Source organism: Rhinolophus ferrumequinum, chromosome 18 (genome assembly GCF_004115265.2).
Source record: "Rhinolophus ferrumequinum isolate MPI-CBG mRhiFer1 chromosome 18, mRhiFer1_v1.p, whole genome shotgun sequence".
Classification (NCBI taxonomy): domain Eukaryota; kingdom Metazoa; phylum Chordata; class Mammalia; order Chiroptera; family Rhinolophidae; genus Rhinolophus; species Rhinolophus ferrumequinum.
This window is the reverse complement of record NC_046301.1, coordinates 24,313,108-24,333,126: the sequence shown is the minus strand read 5'-3', so window position 1 is coordinate 24,333,126 and position 20,019 is coordinate 24,313,108. Positions and strand designations below refer to the sequence as shown.

At 43.3% G+C, this 20,019-nt stretch overlaps 1 non-coding gene across 1 annotated transcript; it reads left to right on the top strand.

The window, feature by feature from the left end:
• The first annotated feature begins 7,392 nt into the window (after nt 1–7,392).
• On the top strand, nt 7,393–7,499 carry LOC117038572 (small nucleolar RNA U13). Its single transcript, XR_004425671.1, has one exon. It is a non-coding gene; the product is annotated as a small nucleolar RNA U13 (small nucleolar RNA).
• The last annotated feature ends 12,520 nt before the right edge of the window (nt 7,500–20,019 follow it).

The window sequence follows — 20,019 nt, the reverse complement described above, 5'->3', positions numbered from 1 at the left end:
ATTGGTGAATTAATAAAACACCTAGTGGTATATCCACTCAGTGGATGAATACCACTCATCAGCAGGAAGGCACAGACACCTCACATGTGTATGAACATGGAGAATCCTCAAAAACATGGTGCTAAGAAAAAGAATGTAAAGGCTATTTACTTGAAATCTCTGAGCATTCCAGGTGAGAACTGAAGCCACACCCTATACATGAAAGACAGGGAAGAGATGGAAGAAAGAGGTAGACCACTCCAGATTGGCTGGTGGCAGTTTTAACCAGCAGAGGAACTTGTGAGTTTTGTGCGGAAAGATGAGATCTCTGCGCCTGCCCAAAATTTATATAAAGGCCTTAACTGGGTTCAGTCATGTACACATCCAGGTGGTCTCAACAACATATTAACACATATACTATTTCAAGGCTGTGTCCTTGGCACAGCTTCGAGTGAGAAGGTAAGTAGAACATACATGCCAAGGTCATGGGAGGGGTGAGAAACCTCCGATTGCCTGGGTCCAGCTCTCAGGTCAAGTGGTAGTCACTTCCTCTCCATTACCTCCTCCAACAAACACAAAAGACGACACACTGTATGATTTAATTTATACGAAATTCTAGAAAAGGCAAAACTATAGAAACAGAAAGTGGATCAGAGGTTGCCAGGGATCAGGGGGTAGGGCGAAGGGACTGACTGCAAAGGGAAACAAGGAGACTTTGTGGGATGATAGAAATGTGCTGTATGGTGATTATGGTGGTGGTCACATGACTCTAGATGTTTGTCAACATTCATTGAATCGTACATTAAAATCAGTGAATTTCATTACATGTAAATTGTACCTTAACAAAATTGACAAAAAGGATTATGATTTTTATATTTTATCCAGCATTTTAAGGTGTTCTATGTTGGGAGTTTCTCTACACATTGAACTTACAAAATCGAAGACTTTCTTAGGAGTGTCGAAATGTGCCTGTGTTTTTAAGTCATGGTCCTTACCCTGAGTAGAACTGCATAGTCATCGATTATTGTCTGTCCTCTCTGTGCTCGACCGTAAGTTCCACGTGAACAGGATCATGTCCATGTTCACCCCTGTACCCCAGTACCTGTCCTTTGTGGGCCTTTGATAAATATCTATTGAGTAAATGAATTAGCCCCTCCCTCAGGGCAATTTGAACACTGGAAAATCTGATTACACGTCTTTCTTCCAGCTGATCTCTGGTTACCTTCAATTCCAGTACTAAATTCTTTTCTCGACCATAATTGAAGTTGGAGTTAGAAACCTTTCATTTCGCCCCATTATATTACAGCAACTGTTTATCCTGACTGCTGTTCTCTGGGCTGGGAACCCAGGGTACACTCAGAGTGTCACGATTGGGCTGATAGGAGAGGAATACAGTGACCAAGGGTAGATTCTTTGGGCTGTTCTGACTGATCCCACCAGTTTCCTGCCATTTCCAGTCTTCTTTTGTCACCGCAGACTAAGCACCCTATTTCATTTCAAGGCTTAAATTCAAGGTTTTCTTTTTAAGGCACACGTGATTCATCTAAACATTAAAAAAATATACCTATATTAGTCAGAGGGCAATGTCATTTGGGATCAGGTGAAACATTAACAAAGCTAAAGAATGTAGAATCCTTTGGGCTGGAGCTGACAGCATCCTCAGAAGGGAGGGTGGCCAGGAACACACCAGTCATTTCTCTGTTTGGGGAATTAATTAGGCCCTCCATTCATTTGACCTTGGCCTTCGGTTACTTACCTGAATGACACACCCACCCACCCTCCCCTTCCATGTTAGAACTAAGGTGCAAAACTGCCAAGTGCTAAAATCCTTCCTTATTATTGTGATCTATTAACAGAAAAAATATCATGTAAGAAATAGACATTTCTCTTGCCTTTGTTCTTAGTATACAAATGCATTAGTACAAATTGTGTGAATTTGACAGTCCCTCTTAAAAATATGACATAGCGCACATTAGTTATTTGCTACCCAGCACCTATTCCCCCTCCTGCAATAGGACCTCAAATTTTCGGAGGAAATTTGGCTCGCATGGGATTGACCCCACCCCAAGTTCCACGAGTGGGCTCTGATAGGCTTAAAACAACTGGCACTGCCACCTGAATTAAAACAACGGGCACACCCCAAGTCAACTGGATTAGCTTGGAGACTGGGACTAACCCAATCAGAGCCCAACAAGCCAAAAGATATTTGCTGGGGTTTTGGGAAAAAATAAGCCTCCTTTCTCGTGTAGTTCTGGGAGATTCCATTTACTCTGGATGATGTGTAATGAGGATGTGAGTTTTGGAGCTGCTGCAACCCTTTTCCCTATAAAGGAGATCTCAGACCTGCCTTTGGGGCCACCTTGTGGAGCCTGAGGATAAAGCCACGACCATCACAGGCAACGTGGGGAGGAGAGAAGCCTGGCCCTAGGTGGCATCTTTGGAGCTGCTAGATTAAAGTCACCTGAAATCAGTGCCTCTAGGTTTTCACTTACCAATGAATCAATAAACTCCCTTCATCTTACAAGACAGTTTGGTTTTCAGTTTTGTGTCATTTTCAACAAAAAGTAAATGTGACATTTAGTTTAAAGATCCTCAGATTATAAAACTAGAGTATCATTTAGACATCACCTCAAAGTTCTATTTTGCCTGCTTTTTCACAGACCTTTCATAAAAGTTTCACCACCAGTTTTCAAGCTTTCAGACTCGTAACATCCGGACTCCAAGTTGACTGATGCCCCGTGTCCAGGCACTTGGTAATTCCCACTGACTTGTTCTTCATAAGGCTTTTGTCCTGCTACTCAACAGAGGATCTGTGTGCCAATTTTTAAAGGAAAAGCCCTAGAAAAGGTTAAGGATGAAAACAGGCAGAGTTGGGACCCAAATCTGGGTTTGCAGCCAAAGTCCATGTTCTTAAGCCGTTCTCCATGTTGTTCTCAAGTCAAGCTTGTCCACCACCGTTGAAATCATTCCAGTATTTCATCTAAATAACAGCCATTCGTTATTACTTTCCTTGATACAACGGAAATCATGAAAGCTCTTTCTTGTCTATAAGTGAACCATCCTGTTCACTGAAAGACCCCTGTTCATATTGCCATATTGCATTCCCTGGTTTGCAAAATTCAGAAATTGACTTGGAACAGGCAGAATAATAATGTGCCATAGATATTTTTCTGTGTAATAGAGATATTCCCGAAGAGTGGAGAGAAAAATCCGTTGTTAAATATGATAATAACAGCTAACATTTACGAAGCACCAGTCTCTGTACCAGGCACTGAGATAGTTTTTTTCCATGCTTTATCTCATGGAATTATCTCAGTAGCTCAGTGCAGCAGGCACATGGCACAAATGAGGAAGTTGGGTACAAAGCGATTAGCTCACCCCAGATCCCAGGGGATATAAATGGCAAAGCCAGACTTGAGCTCAGGCGGCCTGGTGTGACAGCCCCTATGTGTTCTTTCTTATCATAAAAGTAGAACCTGCTGGAAAAGGTTTTTGATAAAGCCTTTCAAGGAGAAGAGAAAGATTTGGTACTAAAGATATTTGTGCCATAATTCTTTCCATGCTGCAGGTCCAGACTTCTATTGATCAGATTTGAAGCATAACTCTCTTCTTATCATTCACCCAAGACATTTTGTGGCATGTTTAATATTTCACTGTTAAAGCAACAATCACAATATGGTAATCCTTAGAGCTTGGAAGAGATGTGTCTATATCATGCTCTGTAGAGAATAAGACAGAAATGAGCTTCTCTGCCACCAATGGCTTTTGTCCAAAAGAAGAAAAGAGGCACTCAGCTCTCTGAGTCATAGAAACTTCTGTCATTTCAGAGAAGCCACCAGCCACCAACCAGAACCCACAGGCCAGGGTGGAGAGGGTATCCTTATTCAGATAAGGGCTGCACGTGACCATAGCAGGAAATAAAATAAAACCCAAAAAGGAGTTCAGAGGAGGACGATAAAGATGCTATGAGATTGCGCCTTATCCCTTTGGACCAACACAGCCTTTTTTGTTTCCCAGGAACACTTGGTCCTGTGATGTTTGCGGTCAGTGATTCTTGGCTAGAACTGGATGGGGGTTGTTCCAGAGCAGGTGCTGCAGGTCCACGGAATCCAGGGCCGGACCCCTGTAACCTGGGGAGCAGCTTCCTCCCTCAGGAGGCTCTGGATGCTTCAGCTAGAACAGGAGCCCGCGAATGCTATTGGTTCAGAGCTTGCTCTCATTCTGTCCTCCCACACAGTGTCTTTTCATCCTCACTCCTGAAATGCTCATTCCCAATAACTCAGACTGAAATACCTTTGACATTAAACACCTGCCACGCATCTGTCTATACCCTGCCATTGACTCTGTGAACAACAAAACCAAACCCAAACTCTTAAGGTCAAGTAACTAATGGAAGGAAATCACCCCCATGAAACATTCTCTTCCTTCTTTCTCCTGTTGAAACAGTTTTTAAAATAATATAGAGCTCCCCAAGACATAGTCAATAGAATTCGATTTAGAAAAATTCAGTGTTTTAGACACACCGTGATTCTTTATCCATAATTTGGCAAATTTGATGCCAAGTTCACACCACACTCTGTCTAGCAGTCTCCTGAAAATCCTGAGTCCTCTGCAGTTCTGAAACCTTGGCGTTCAGGGAGGGGCTAGAGACATAAGCCAGGAGAAGCAGTGGTCAGAGAGTGTCCGATTCAGGAGGCTCCCAGACTTGCATTTATGGTTTTGAGATAAAGTCCAACTGAGTAGGGAAGGGAGTGACCTGCTTCCTTGTTCTGCAGTTCCTGACACTGCTCAGATGTCCAGCTGGAAATGGGAGCAGGCACTGAAGGTAGGAGCCAGGCTGCAGGGAATTCTGGGTGGTGCTCCAATGATCAGAGGCAGACATGTCCTCTAGGGCCCTGGCTGACAGTCTTCCAAGATTAAGTCCAAGATTAACTGAATGTCTCTCCCTTTCTCAGACTCTCTTATTTCATCTGTATGAAGAGAGCAAGTGGGTCGTTTTCTCTAAAACACAACTTTTCTTCCAACCGTGTGAAACTCCCCATGCTCTGCCCAGCCTGGTGCAGCCAGTGGGGCTTAGGGGACTTCTGGGGTAGTGACATCTGCTGTACTCCCCCCTGGGAAGGGCCTGCGACTCCACATGTGGCCAGTCCCTGGGGATCTCTTCCTCTCTCGATTCGAAAATATGCCACCTGCCATGCTCACTGAAAGTCTCAGTATGATTCTGGAAACACCTGCTTGGCATTTCCCTTCTTTAGTATCTGCTTCAACACTGTCTGGGATTTATGCCGCCATCATTTTTCTAGTCAGTTTTCCCAACTTCTTTTCTCTTTGGAAAATCATAATGGTGGTAACACATTGGAAATCCCACAGTATTTTCTAACCAGGGCACATGAGGCGGGAAAGAGAATGAAAACCCTCACACGTATCCACCATCAGGGCCAGGAGTGCTGCTCGTCAACATGTGAAAGTGCATCAGGGAAATAGCTGGGTTCACATCCGTGCATGTGTGTGAGTATATATAGATATATATAAAGCAATATCATTATTGAAAAGTAATAATGGAAGAAAATTTAACAAGAAAAAGAGCCGTTATTCTTCCACTAATGAAAAGCTGTTTTGGAACTGTGTATTCCATGCCTACCTTTGCCAGATGCATACACTTTATAGAACATACGCAGTTTTATTTCTTGACAGAGACATTCCTGCTGACAGTGACATGCTCTCAACAGCTCCCCACAGCATACCGTATAATCTGTATTTCTATTCTAGCAATCATTTCCCTGCACCACGCTGAGTATTTGGGTACCACTCTCCCTTATTCCTGGAGGGGAGAGAGCAGCTCGCATTTATCTTTACATTCTTAGCACCCAGCGCTGTGTGTCTGGTGCAGAGTTGGCAGTTGGTAAAGGCCTGTTGAGCGTGGGATTACAAATACAAAGCAGTCAGAGCAGAGGAGTCTAGACTGAGGTTATTCCTGGTCAGGGAGCTGTGAGTTTGTATAGAGTCCCGAGTTCATGGGATCCTAGACGGGAAGCTCTTGGGATTAGAGAGGAGGTCCTGAAATTTTCAAAAAGCACGTCCCTGGTAAATTCTCAGTAAGATGTATTCCATCAGCAAGACGCGTAGCAGACGTGCAAAGGGACCGGGAAAGATGACCGCTGTGGGTCAGCGCTTGGTCAGAGGCGGTCGGTGGACTTGCCGAGTCACTGGCTCTGAAGCTGCTGGCTGCCAATGTGGTTTGAAAGAACCCAGCGTACCTGGAGCCTTCAGCTCTCATTAACCACAGTAATGAAGAACACATGCGATTTAAGTCACTCACGAGCCCCGATATGATTATCAACCTCCACCTGAGTCTGAATCAGGTTCAAAGCAAAGAGCAAAATGAAAGGCAAACTAAATTTCATTGTCAGTGAGAAGGTCTGGGAGGGACTCCAGAAAGACGGAAGTGGTGACCACATAGTTTTTAGATCACACCAAATTCTCTCGTAAAAAAAACAGAAAGAACAACTAAAGTAGCAAAGCCATCCCCACAAACCCCAAACTATAAGCAAATAAGAGCAAACCACCATAGCCACAGGCCTGTATCGTAATCAGTGTCTGTGCAGCAGAAAGCAGAGGGTGCAGTGAGGCATTTGACAGACCGCTGAACAGGAGAATCCCAAAGTAGCCATTAGGTATTCACTGGAAAGCATGCTGGAACAGTTTGAGACAAGCAGCTGAAACTAGAAGGAGTCTGTCCAGTGCAGTAGTGGGTGAATGCAAGAGGTCCATGGTAAACTCAGTCTAACGCCCCTGAACTCCCAAAACAGTCCAGCCAGGGCCTCCTTCTAGCATACAACTCCACACGGAGGAGAAACTGTGCAATCAAAATAGAGCAGGTCATGGACAACAAAGACGAGGAAAGAAGGTCCAGACAAAAGTGGTGGAGGGGAACAGAGCCAGGACATCTCAGAACACAAGACACACACTCTCACACACATACACACAATCACACAATCAAAAAACAACAGGGAGCTCTGGAAAGATAGAAAAGCTACCCTGCCACCTCTGAAAGCTAAGGAAAACTAGTTTTGCTTAAAAATGAACAACAGAAAAATATAGTCAAATTCCATGAAAGTTCTTAAGGGGAAAAAGAAGGAACAAATGCAAAATAACATTACTACAGACATTGTAAGCACATTAGAAAAAACAAAAAAGTCGTCAGAAAAAAATCACAACTATTTTAACTTTCTCTTTCAAAATAAGCTTAAAGATCCAGCTATCTTTACTGAAAACAAATGTCCCACACGCCCGTGCTATTTCATCCTGTTCCTCATCTCTAAAAAAGAAGGAGTTTTAAATCATACATTTTAAAATAAGTTAAGTAGAGAAAGAAAATAAGCCATTCATTAGGTTTTAAAAACAAAATTTTGGATCCTTTTGTAGTTCATAAGTGTGATGACTGGGTGTTCACACTAGATGTGCCTCTCTCAAATCTTGCAAGTTCCTTGTTACGAGATCGGCACATTACCCATCTGACATAAAACAACAACAACAACAACACAATTTTGGCTATAAAGTGAGACCATACCTCTTTCAGAAAAACTATTAAAATAATACATCCCCTTCTCTCGCCAAATCACTTTGAAAATTCAAACGCAAGCTGTTTTACTTTGGGGATAAAAGTATGCCCCTTTAATGCGTGGGACATACATTTTCTTTTGTGTTCTCTATCAAGAAAATGCAAATACAGGGCCTGTTTGGTACCAGACCAATGCTGCCTGAATTTGCAATTAGTGGATTGTCCAGAAGAGGGCACTCATTCCCTAGGCTACTCGAGGGAGCCGCCTGACACAGTGGTAGCTGAGTAGCAAAGAACAAAAGAGGCGCTTTCCGGCCAGAGGACTGAGAACAAGGTAAAGTTTTAAAAAGCAAGAGAAACTCACCATTTAGTGCTGCCTCTCATAATCTCCACAAACAGCCTCTAACTCGGCCACAACTTGCCACAGACACGCTGAATACTGCATTATAAAAAAATAAACTGGAAAGCACCTGGGTTTTTTTTTTTTTCTTTTAAAGATATTTACTTAGTTTAGTAATTCCATCCGAGTAATACCTATTTATTCAACAGTCAACTTTGCCTGAGTTGTGTTTTCCCAGAATGAGAGGTACGCAGGCGTTACTGAATCCAAAACCAATGTATTGTAACATGAATCGTGTTTGGTGGGACAAATGTATAGGTATAACTCAGCACTCCCCACCGATCATGCCCTCTGTTCTTATCCCTGGCTTTGTTCTAGCTTACTGATGAAAACACATCTCTTCCACATGAATAGTTTTACTCAAATAATTATGCTTTTAAAAACTTAGAGCCACTTTCATGGTCTGTTTTTCAGAAAACAGTAAATATTCCTCGGCAAACACAAAGATAGGAATATCTCAGAGCGAGCAACTCAGAGCAAACACACAAATGGAAACCCCAACCCTTATTTACTTACAGGTCTTTAAGCTCCTAATATTGACATTAGTTTCTTAGGTCTCCTGTGCATTTTCTTTTCTATAGCAAACAACAGGACTTTAATCTATAAAGAAGCATGTTTTTGCTGCTCCAGAAAGATGGGTCAATTATCCCCCCAAGGACGCAAGAGTGAACAGTGCTGCAGAGCTGACAGGCTTGTGTTATGGGGAGCGACAAGGTAAGAAGTCGTGGTTAGCAAAATACGCTCCTTTGCATAAACTATAGAGATACATTACAGAATGCAGGCGAAAGAACCCGAACAAGAGACAAACAATCGTAAGATTACAGTGTTTGAGAAGGATTTGGCTACAGTTTTTTTCTTAGGGTTTGTTTGAAAGTATTACATTGAACTTCAGCATGCCTTTCCAAAAGGTATTTTTAGAATTAATTATCTTAAAAGCTTTGAGTTCCTTGGAGTTTTATCTATACGGATATCTCTTGGCCTAAGGGACCTTAAGGTATTGAATTAAGTGAGTCTCCTCTTAAAAAGCAACAGCTTCCATATATAAAGAAAGCGGCCACACTTGCAGTGCACAGGCTGGAACACATTTGGAAAAGGCCAGGTGTGTCTGGTAGAAGCACTACTAAGGGGATGAGAGTTGTTGCTTCCACAGGCATTTTACCCGATGGGGTAGACTGGTCAGGAAAGGGGCCTGTGAAGGCTTGACAACGGGTTCAGCTGTACCTGACACCCTGCTCCCAGGGTGGTCCTCAAGAGAAAAATTAGGTGGCAGGCACACAGAAGAGCCCTCCAAAGCATTCCTGCCCCAGGCCTCCTCGATTTCCTCTCTGGATGGACTAGGAAACGAGGGTGAGGCCTGGTGTCCCCTGCTACCAGCACCCCCAGAACCAAAGCTAACCCCTCCCTCTGATCACATCCTCTATGAGTGCTGTTTTTAACTTCAGTTCCTTTCAGCTCATTGTCTAGTTAGTGCAGGAGATTTTATCCTGGGGCTTTATGAATGGGTACCTTCAGGGTCTGGAAACCCTGAAGTCATGGGTGAGATGTTTGGTTATAAAAATGACCTGTTTTTTTCTTTCCTGAGAGGATGAGCCTTCGCTTTCATTGGATTCTCAGAGGGATTTCCAGCTCCCAAAGGGCATGTAAACCGCCCCAGAGGGACTGTGAATGGACTCAAGTCAGAGAAACTCCCACGGCTGAGTGATCAGCACAGCTATCAACACTTGACAGGCAGAAGAGCCAGACAGAGCTGACAGAGCCTCTCATAGTATGGAGATGACAAAGGGAACTTAGAGGTAATCTAGCACGATTCCTTTATTTTATAAATAAGGAAACTGTCTCAAAGCCACAGGTCTGTTGTTCGGCCAGCCCCTGGGGCTCCTAACTCTCAATTGGGAGCTCTCTCCATAATACCACCCACGACGACCAAGCTCTTTTTGTTCTAATCCTGAAAATTGTGTGATGATACGGCAGGAGCGAGATGACCCCCAAAATAATCAGTCATTTTAGACTTTACAGGGTTTCTATGAGCAGCATATTGTTGGTAGTGTGGTCTCTGGAGCATAGTTCTTCCTCTTATTTGTGTCTTTAGGAAAATTATATCTTTCTAGGTGCCTTGGTTTTTTTATCTGTAAAGTGGGAATAAAGTAGCACATACCATTTAAGATTCTGCTGTGAGGATTAAATCAGCCCATGTATTATATATTATATATAATGCTTTAGAATACGGTCTGACTCATATTAAGTACTCGTCCTCATCCATTATTGATATTTTAACAAATATTTATTGAGCATCTGTTGTATTCAAAGCATTGTGCCAGACACCAAAGATATAAAGACAAACGACCCAATTTATTCCCTCCAGTCAGGAGTAGTGTGTGAGGGAACCACAGTTCATTAAAATATAGGTGACAAGAGCCTTGATAGTGGTTGGCCCAATGCACTTGGTAACTGGGAGAAGCACTAACACAAACTTAATGTCTTAAGTTTTCCCTGACACTCAAAATGCAAACTTACGCAGGGAAAACAATGGTATGCTCTCTGGATCTACCTGCCAAGGGACCCTGGAGGAACTGAGGGTCAACAATATGCCAGTGCAAACATTAGCTGCTCTGGCTACAGTAGGGGCAGGGCTGACAGGAGCTGCCAAGTAGCAGGTTGAGATTGGAGGAGTGAAGCTGGGGCGAGGGCAATGGACTGGGAAGGGGCTGCCTGAGGACCAAACACAGCAAAGCTGCCAGGATACCCTGGGATCTGATTATGTCCCAGAGTTAATGAGCCAGCAAGAGCAAGGACACTGAGAAGCAGAGCGGGGATTAAGACATACATAGTCTGGGTTTATCTCCTCTATGGTGGTTGTGTGTTCTGTGTTCCCTTTTTGAAGGCAAACAGCCAAGGCTCCAAGCCTATCAACCCTCTGGGTAAAATATAAAACCCTCTGTATTAGTAAGGGTTCTCCAGAGAAATAGAACCAATAGGATATGCTGCCATCTGTAAGGCAGAATTTCATCCTCTTTGGGAGACCTCTGTCTTTTCTCATAAGGCCTTTAACTGACTGGGTGAAGCCCACTTACATTATGGAAGGTAATCTGCTGACTCAAAGTCGACTGATTTAAATGTTAATCACATCTAAAAAATAATTTCATAGCAACATCTAGACTGGTGTTTGACCAAACAATGGGGCACTATCAGTACCATTGTCTAGCCAAGGTGACACATAAAATTAAGACACCCTCTGACTCTTAACACTCACCAAAGACTGTAAGACCATGTGTAGTCAGGAGAGAAAGGGGGTGGGGGTGGGGACTTTTAAGTTTAAAACCCTAGCAAATCTGACCCTTTTCTTCCAACTCTCAGTTCGCTTGTCACCTACCCTGGAAAAATATGGCATGAGTTATGTGTCCCTCCTCAGTGGAACCAGTGCCCACTGCCTGATGCTATGACCTTGTCAATTTTGTGCTGTAACCCTGTGCCTTTTCTGACTCTTGTCCTTTGTTGTTGTACTACTGAGCCTAGCTTCCATTGCACCTACTACTATGCACAGCAGCACTCAATATGCAAATGTGTTATATATATATTACATAATGTAAAGGTTTGTGCAGTGATAAAGTTTCTGCTTTTGGAATTGCATCTGAGCTTCCACCCCAACGAAGAGAGGAATTCAAGTTCCCTGACAAACCTCGAAGCCAAGAGACCCTAGGATCCCAAATGGCCGACAGCCTGCATATTTGTGTTGAATGTTGAACTGACCAAAACACACATCGTGCTTCAGTGATGAACACTAGTCTTCTATGTAAGGTGCTAATAGAAATACATATCTTTCTTATTCACCGTCATATAGCAGTCATGAGTCACTTCCTCAGGGGTGGGGGTTCATATTAAAGATTTTAACGTGGAAGATTCTAGACTCAGTCCTCTGGGCTTGTCTGTCATTCCTTCATTCACCCTAAAATCATTTCTTGGATGTTGACTATATACCAAGAGCATGGTCCCGGCTTTCAAACAACTCATGGTGTGGAGCTCAATATTTCACTGAAATATGGTGTGGCATATCTTCACAAGGATATGCCAGATTCACTTGATATTTTGCCATAAGGAAATGGAGTGAATTTCAGGTCAAAAGGCCATGCTGCTTTGTGACCTTCTCTTTAAATCTGACACAGTAAAGCTTTCGGCATTGTGAAATCCTGGGCGGCTTCAAATTGAAGCCATTTCTTCTCTAGCAAAACATGGTATGTAAGAGCGCCCCCTGTCGGGAGGTAAATTCCGACCCTTTAACCATTGCAAACTTAGAAAAACCAACGACAGTCAAGAAGAAAAACCGATTTCTCTGGCCAATACTTCAAGACCGAACTTGGAAACCCAGAAAGAAATAGAGAAAGATTTCCTTTGTAATGATCATAAAATTAGCATACTGTCGAATTTTAGATTACAAAATAGAAAAAGAAGTTTGACAGAAATATGACGGGCACCACCACAGGGGAGAGCAATTTGTTATCATCTAAATAGCATGAATGCAAACGGAAAGTATCAATCAGTAGGGGATGGCTCAATAAATTGTGGCAATATTCATATATTGCAATACCACATATCAGATAAAAGAAACAAAAAGATGTACATGTATTAATATGGATATATTTGGAAATAGTCTTGTGAAAAGAGAGGCGCAAAAGGCTTTTTATACCTAAAAAGGAACAGAAATACCGTACAGTACAGTATATAAAAATATACACTAAACAACAATATATATTTCGAAATTATAAAACTCTGGCTGAAGGACACGTACCAGTTTCAGAATCATTACTTCTGGAAAGGAAGGAAAGGAAGGAGATACATGGGATGGCAGTGAGGATTCCAATGGTTATTTATAAAGATTTATTTCTTTTAAAAAAATGTATAAAGAAAATATTGTAAAATGCTAAAATGTGTTCAATCTTAGTGTTTGGCACGTGGGTATCTGTTAAATGATTTTTTGTGTATTCCAACATTTTTTTTCGGAAGAGTATCTAGAAAGTAGTCACGGCTACCTCCACCCACTTCACAAGTGTGGGAACTGGAAGTAGGAGACCCTCCAACCCCATCGATTTAGCTCTCTTATTTTAGAAGCTAGAAAAAACAGCAGGGCTAACACAATCTTTAAAGGGAGAAGTTTTAAATATTTTTGGCATGGATTTCTCCCATAATGGGCGATTATCAAATACTTGTGAAATAGATGGGAAATGCTGTCCAAAAGTGCTCATTTGCTGCCCATTGCATGCATTCATCATCACTGACCGCGGCAATTATAGACGAGGCCTGTGACTTCAAACCTTGTTACTGCCCTGATTCCTACGGCTAGTCTGGGCCAGTGGTTTTCAAATTAGCGTCTACACCTGTCACCTGGGAACTTCAGAAAAATGCAGTTTCCTTGGCTTTGCTGCCAAAGACACTGATTGGGTGGGTGGGGGTAGGGACAGGGGTGGGGCTGGTGGGCAGCTGGTGCAGGAGTTATGGGTAAGGTGCCCTTCCAGATGCTGCGGATGAGGGTGGCTTGCAGGCTGCACTTTGAGGGACAACAGCCTCAGCATTTTGGCCACCTTGGCTCAATACCTGTCTTCGTTTCCTCTTCTTTGAAAAAAAAAAAAAGGGTAAAAAGAAGGCCTGGCTTACTGCTGCTGAACATGAGACCTCAGAAACCAGGGCAAGGCTCATCACCCAACCTCATGGGGAAAAAAAATACTGGACTAGTCGCCAAAATGAAAGTAGATTATATGTCTAGTTAGAAATGGAAGCGGCAAGTTTCCACTGTAAGTGCCAAGGGTGGCGGTAGGATGGTAAGGTAATGCTTGAAAGAAAGGGGAGTCCAGTCTCTTCCCCATTTGATTGGCACAGGGAGAAAACAAGGAAGAATCCAGCTGAGGAAGTTCCTGCTAATTTACTCACAACCACCATTGTGTCCTGACATCTTATCACTTATTCATGTTTGCAAAGTGCTCTCAGCCTCTCTGATAAGAAAAAGGGCGGGAGACAAAATATTGGCAACATGTTCATATTATTTCATTGAAGCAGAGGCTCAGCATAGATATGAAGATCGCCACTGACATCCTGAATACAGAACTTGCTAGCAGGACAGAGGGACAGACTGGTGGCTAGAATGTCAGAATGACATAAACTAAACCTTATGCTACACACTGCCCCTCACCTGCCAAGCAACATTTCCTTTACAAAGTCCTAGACAGCTTCTGTAACATAGCAACTGTGAACGGTGTCCTCTCTGCTGAGATCTGGGAAAGCCCTCAGTGCTAATGCCATGGGCATTGGTCATCTGGGAGGTTGCCCAAAGGTGACACCTAATGAGTCTATGGGAGGCTGTTGAAATGGCCTACACACCCTCTTCCCGCTCCTGAAAAGCTAGGTCACAGGCACCAACCCAGGCTCAGCCAGGCAGCTCCATCTATTTCAGGACTTTGAACCTTGCATCAGTGAAGCAAAGAGTCAGGGATGAGGACGTCATCTTTCAGGCAGTGATGATGATGGCAGCAGAGCAGTAACCATGTCCAGAGTCTGGGGTGGGCAGAATCATCAAAACCAGGTTCTAAGGCAGAGTTCTGGCTGCGTTCTGGACTTGGGGCTGCCTTTATTCCCACAGTTTTTATTCTTCCCAGTGGCTCTGTGAACTATCCAGCATCCCTTCAGTACCTCTACTTTTTTTCTACTTTAATCAGCCAGAGTTTGTGTTCATTGCTTACATCTAAGAACCCTCATTGATTCAATCAATACCTCAAAGAAGGGAAGAGTTTCAAGTAAAGGAAACTACCTACTTAAAAAAAAGAAGATCCCCATAACTCATTCCAGAGATGATAAAGTCAGGAGCTTCAAAGACTCGTTTGTTATTCAGGATGAAAACACGTCAAAGATCTCTTCACATTTAAGAAGTGGCACAAACAATTTGCTCAGCCTTTCCTCTTCTAGAATTTTATCTCCAGGAACACTTACACAAGCAAGGATATTGCTAGTTGTTGGGCTTGAGCTATAAGCAAGATGGTGGTACCATTCTTTGGGGCCTGATGGAGGAAATAAGCTGAATGGAAGGGGTGGGAATTGAGGATAACATTTAGGAAATGTCCATTTTGAGATGCTCCTACAATATCTGAAGGAGGTACCAAGCCGGTACTTAGAAGGGTGTCTGGAGCCACAGATATTTGAAGGAAGGAATTTGGAAGTCAACAGCAAATAGATGGTGTTTAAAGCCATGGATGAAAACACCTACCGTGTTTCCCCAAAAATAAGACCTAACCGGAAAATAAGCCCTAGCATGATTTTTCAGGATGACATTCCCTGAACATAAGCCCTAATGTGTCTTTTGGAGCAAAAATGAATATAAAACCTGGTCTTATTTTCGGAGAAACACAGTAGGAAAAAGAAATTGAAAGAGAAGAATGAGAGGGCATACATAGAGATGAAGGATAGGGTTACCCAGTAAAGGATACTGGTTAAAAGTGTCTAGTGGGATAAGAGGAAAATTTAGAGGATATTGGATCAGGAAAAATGAGAGAGGAGAGTGACTCCAGAAAAGGGAGCGAGCAGTTGTGTTGCACCTTGCAAGATGGTCACATTACATGAAGCTGGACTTGACAACATGGAGGTCATGACCTTGATGAGAGGAGTTTCAGGGGAGTTTCTGGTTCCAAGAGCCAGAAGCAATTGGAGAGGATTGAAGAGTTAATGGTAGGTGACAAAGTAGAGATAATAATGTATTGTAGACGACTTGGTGGAGAAGATTTGCTATGAAGTAGAACAGAGAAAAGGGGGAGAAACTCAAATATCTGGTGATAGAAGGAGAACTGATTCTGGGTGGTAAACACACAACATGATATATAGATGATGTATTACAGAATCGTACACTTGAAACCTATGTAACTTTACTAACCATTGTCACCCCAATAAATTTTAATTTAAAAAAAGGAGAAGCTGAGGATCTGTAGAGTCAAGAAAAGACTGTTTTTTGTTTGTTTTTGTTTGTTTGTAAATGATGGGTAATTCCAGTACATATTTGTATGTTAGTGGGAATAGTTTAGTAGAGAAGAGATTGATGGTACAAGAGAAAGTGAGACGACTGGAGGAAGGAAGTCCTCCTCATTTAGCTAATATTCAGTGCTTACTACACGTCAGGCACTGTTCTAGCTGCATGCCTTAGAGCATTGAGTGACCCAGACAAGGTGGCCACTCTCATGAGCTTCCATTCTGGGGGGAGTTTAGGTGAAGGGTTGGCTTTTGATAGGAGACAGGTATAGATGGGGGTACATTTGTAGGTTTGGGGATGGGAAGAGAATTGAGCTCCCCTCTGGTGGTGTCTATTTTCTCAGCTAAGTCATCAGCTAACATTAATGGGGGAGGAGAGGAAGGTCCTATAAGAGATGTGAGGAGAGAAGAAAATTATGACATTATTGCCCCGGGGAAAGTAAACTCCCAATGAAAATTGATAGGTTCGGGTTTATGGTCATGAATGTATAGTGAAACCAGCCTGCCTGACTGTGTGATCACTTTTTCTGTTAGAGTCAGCTGTTCAGTAACAGGCAGGTAGAAGATCAATATTTGAGGTAGTCAAGGTTGGGGTTTTAGCACAAGGGTATGACTTAGAGAAGAGAGGAGCACGGGAGTTGAGGAGGTCTGCCAGGGAGAGGTTATTGTGATGGATCTTGTCATCTAAGTGGTGAGGAGAGCAGTGATGGTGGCAGATTAGGCAAAGGTGGGGAAGGTAGGAACATCAATGAACCCGCACTTTTGGGATGGGGTCCTGGCACATATAGGAGATCTGGGAGGGAGGGGGATAGAAGCTAGGGATGGCGGGGATGCTCGTAGGACAAGGTGTATGGTGTGACAGTGATAGTGGAGTGGTTGGGTGGGAAAGAGGCTAAGGTTGAATAGTGGCCCCAAAAAGAAATGTTCATGCCCTGGAACCCGTGAATGCGACCTTATTTGGAAAAGAGCCTTTGCAGATGTGATTAAGTTAAGGACCCTGAATTACCCTAGTGGGCTCTAAATCCAATAAGCATCCTTGTAACAGGAAGGGGAAGACATAGACACACAGGAGAAGGCCAGGAAAAGAGATAGTCCTTGTGCCTGAAGCCACCAGAAGCTGGAAGGGGCAAGGAAAGATTCTCCCCTAGAGCCTTCAAAGGGACTGTGGCCTTGTCAATACCTTGATTTGGGACTTCTGGCCTCTAGAACTGTGAAGGAATAAGTTTCTGTTACGTTAGGCCACCCACTTTGTGGCACTTTGTTACAACAGGCTTAGGAAACTAATATAGGAACTTAGCAGCTGTGGGGGGGTGGGTCCCCCACATGGATATCAAAGTCATTGAAAATGATGTCGAAACAGAGGTTGAGGAGACATTAATGAGCCAGAGCTAGAGTTATTAATGAATAGGGCAGGTGATCAGAGGTTGGTAAAGACAGCAGTGAGGAAAGACAGGCTGTGATATCACCGGATGGCACAAGCTTCAAATAAGCTGTGGTTTGTGAAGAGAAGAGAAGATAAATGGTAAGGGGTATGGTCGGGGAGTTGCAAGGGAAGCAGTGTCCTGGGGGCACAGTCTGGTTTCAGTCAACACAGAGATGGAGGGTACAACTTGGAGATGGGTTTGGAGTTATGGCATCTACTGATCACAGCAGAGAGGCGGGTGCGGTAAGAGGGGGCGATGGGAACATTTAGGGGACACAGAGAGCAGAACAAGGATGAGAGCTGGGGGACAAGTGACCGGAGGCTTCACCTTCTCATGAGACTGAGTTGATAGGCGCGTGACGCGTGCTGCACTGAATCCTGCGGTCTTGAGAGGGCGCTGGGTCAGGCTGTGCTTCTGGAAACTCAGCTCAATTGTTTGTGGGCCTTGGGGGACAGCTCCCTCTGACAGCTTGAGGACTGTGTGGGGGCCCTGTCACGGACACACCTGCATGCGGCTGCCTGGAGGAACTGCTGCAGCACGCACACGCAGGTGGCTGTATAACTTCTCAGTCATTTCCTCAGGGCAGAGCAGAAGCGTTTGAGCTTGTTTATCTAGATTAATGTCCAGATTATATCTCAAGATTTATATTAATGTGTATCTAACAATAAGGGGTCTGTTAAATAAATTATGATACGTTCGTACAATGGAATGTTATGTGACCATTACAAATTATGTGGTTGAAGAATATGGAAAAATGATCATGATAAATAGTTAAGCACAAAAGTCAGATTACAAAACATGCCTTGTGAACCCCATTTGGCAAAACAAAGTTTATCTACAGGCATGTGTAGATCTGGAAACAGACTATACACTAAAACTATAACAGTCCTCTGTAAATAGGAGTATGGAACATTTTTATTTTCTTCTTACTTTACTGTATTTTCCAAAAAATGACAATGAATATTTATCACTTTGGGGTTCTGGGGGAAAAAAAATTAGTCTTGACTGAATACACTTCTCAATTATTCTCTCTCTCTCTCTCTCTCTCTCTCTCTCTCTCTCTGTCTTTGAGGAATAAAGAAACTTTTGAAATTACTTTGCAACTTTCAGGGACCAATTGTTGTAAGTAAGAAAAAAAAATTGTGAAAATAAAGAAACTTTTCATGGTTTCCTTTGGCTCACAATCCATGGGAGACTTCCCCTTACAGCTCTGCCCTTCCCACCTCACACCCTTCCCACCCCTGAACTCTGTCCGCCCTCACAAATCCGCTGCTGCTTGAACTTGATCCTTAGCGAGTCCTCCAACACTGATTAAAGGATCTGGACTTGGAATGACCACAGTGTTCTGGATTTGTGGATCTTTTCTACAATGTCCTGAAAGAGTGACTTTCTGGAGAGGGCTTGTTCCTGTTTGAATGTGACACCCACCACGTGCACAGTTGATTTTGTTTTTCCTTCTTCTTCTAAGACCTGTCCTTTAAGGGACCTGGCACCTTGAAGGGAGTCCAGGGCCCACATCTTCATTCTTCTAACAGTAACCCTGACTGCTTCCAGGTTGGGGCAATGACCCTGCCCCCGCCAGGCCCTTCTTCCCCTCCCAATGCAGCTCCCCTAATGCCTCCTGGCCCTTGGCCTCGGATGCACTTCCTGGCATGGTCCCTACCCGTGGGGCTCAGGATTAACACTTCTTCGGTTTAGACTTAGCCTCTGGCTCCCTGGTTGGGTCTGTCCCTCTGGCCTCTTCCCTGGTTGGGTCTCTGAAATCCAGGAGCGAAGAAGGGAGGAAGATGTGGACAAATCTCTCTCTCTACCTGTCTCCAGTTTTTGCATTTGGTTTGAGTTGGCTCATCTGTTAAGAATTTTTTATTCTGGAAGCATTTTCCTCAGTCTGTTGAGATCTTGCTTCCAGGTATACCCTCTGTTTGGCTCAAATAAACTCATAAAAATTCAAAAAACAAAAAACAACAACAGAAAAAACAAACCACCCCTAAAAAGAATTTTTAATTCTAATTATGTTTCAAGCCATCTACAAATATGATTTGCATGTTGTCTCTGCTCTTTTAAAAGACACTGATGAGCCTATTGAATGGGCTCAGGATGGCACTGAAATGCAGGTCTGATTCTCATGGGACACAGTAACTAAGCCCAGCTAACATAGATGACTCAGCCTGAATTCTCCACAGGTTGACAAGGCCAAGGTCAAAGGCCTTGCTGAAATCCCAGCACAAAATTCTCAACACTCCCCTAGTCTGCCGGGCCAGGTTTTTCCTCCATCACTACTCTCCTGAGCGATTTAAAGCCTCACTCCTCCAGTCTGTACAATGACAGTGGCAATACTGGTCTCAGGCTGCTGTGAGATAATGTGTGTGAAAGCATTTTGTGGCTCATCATTTAGGAGTGTCACCCATTTGTCAGCTGAAACCCTACCAAGACAAGGTTGAGAGACCCGCGTGACTTGTTTTTGTGATCTGTACCCCTCCCAATGATCACGACTTCTCATTCTAAATACTCACAAATCATCCCTTGACTAATCTGTTCTAGCTTGTTGCTAGAAATTTATATCAGACTCAGGGGCCTAGAGCTCATGAAAGGAATCTTCTTCCCTCTTCTCAAAACTGAAGGAAACCACCATACTCTGATGTATCCCTGACATGGGA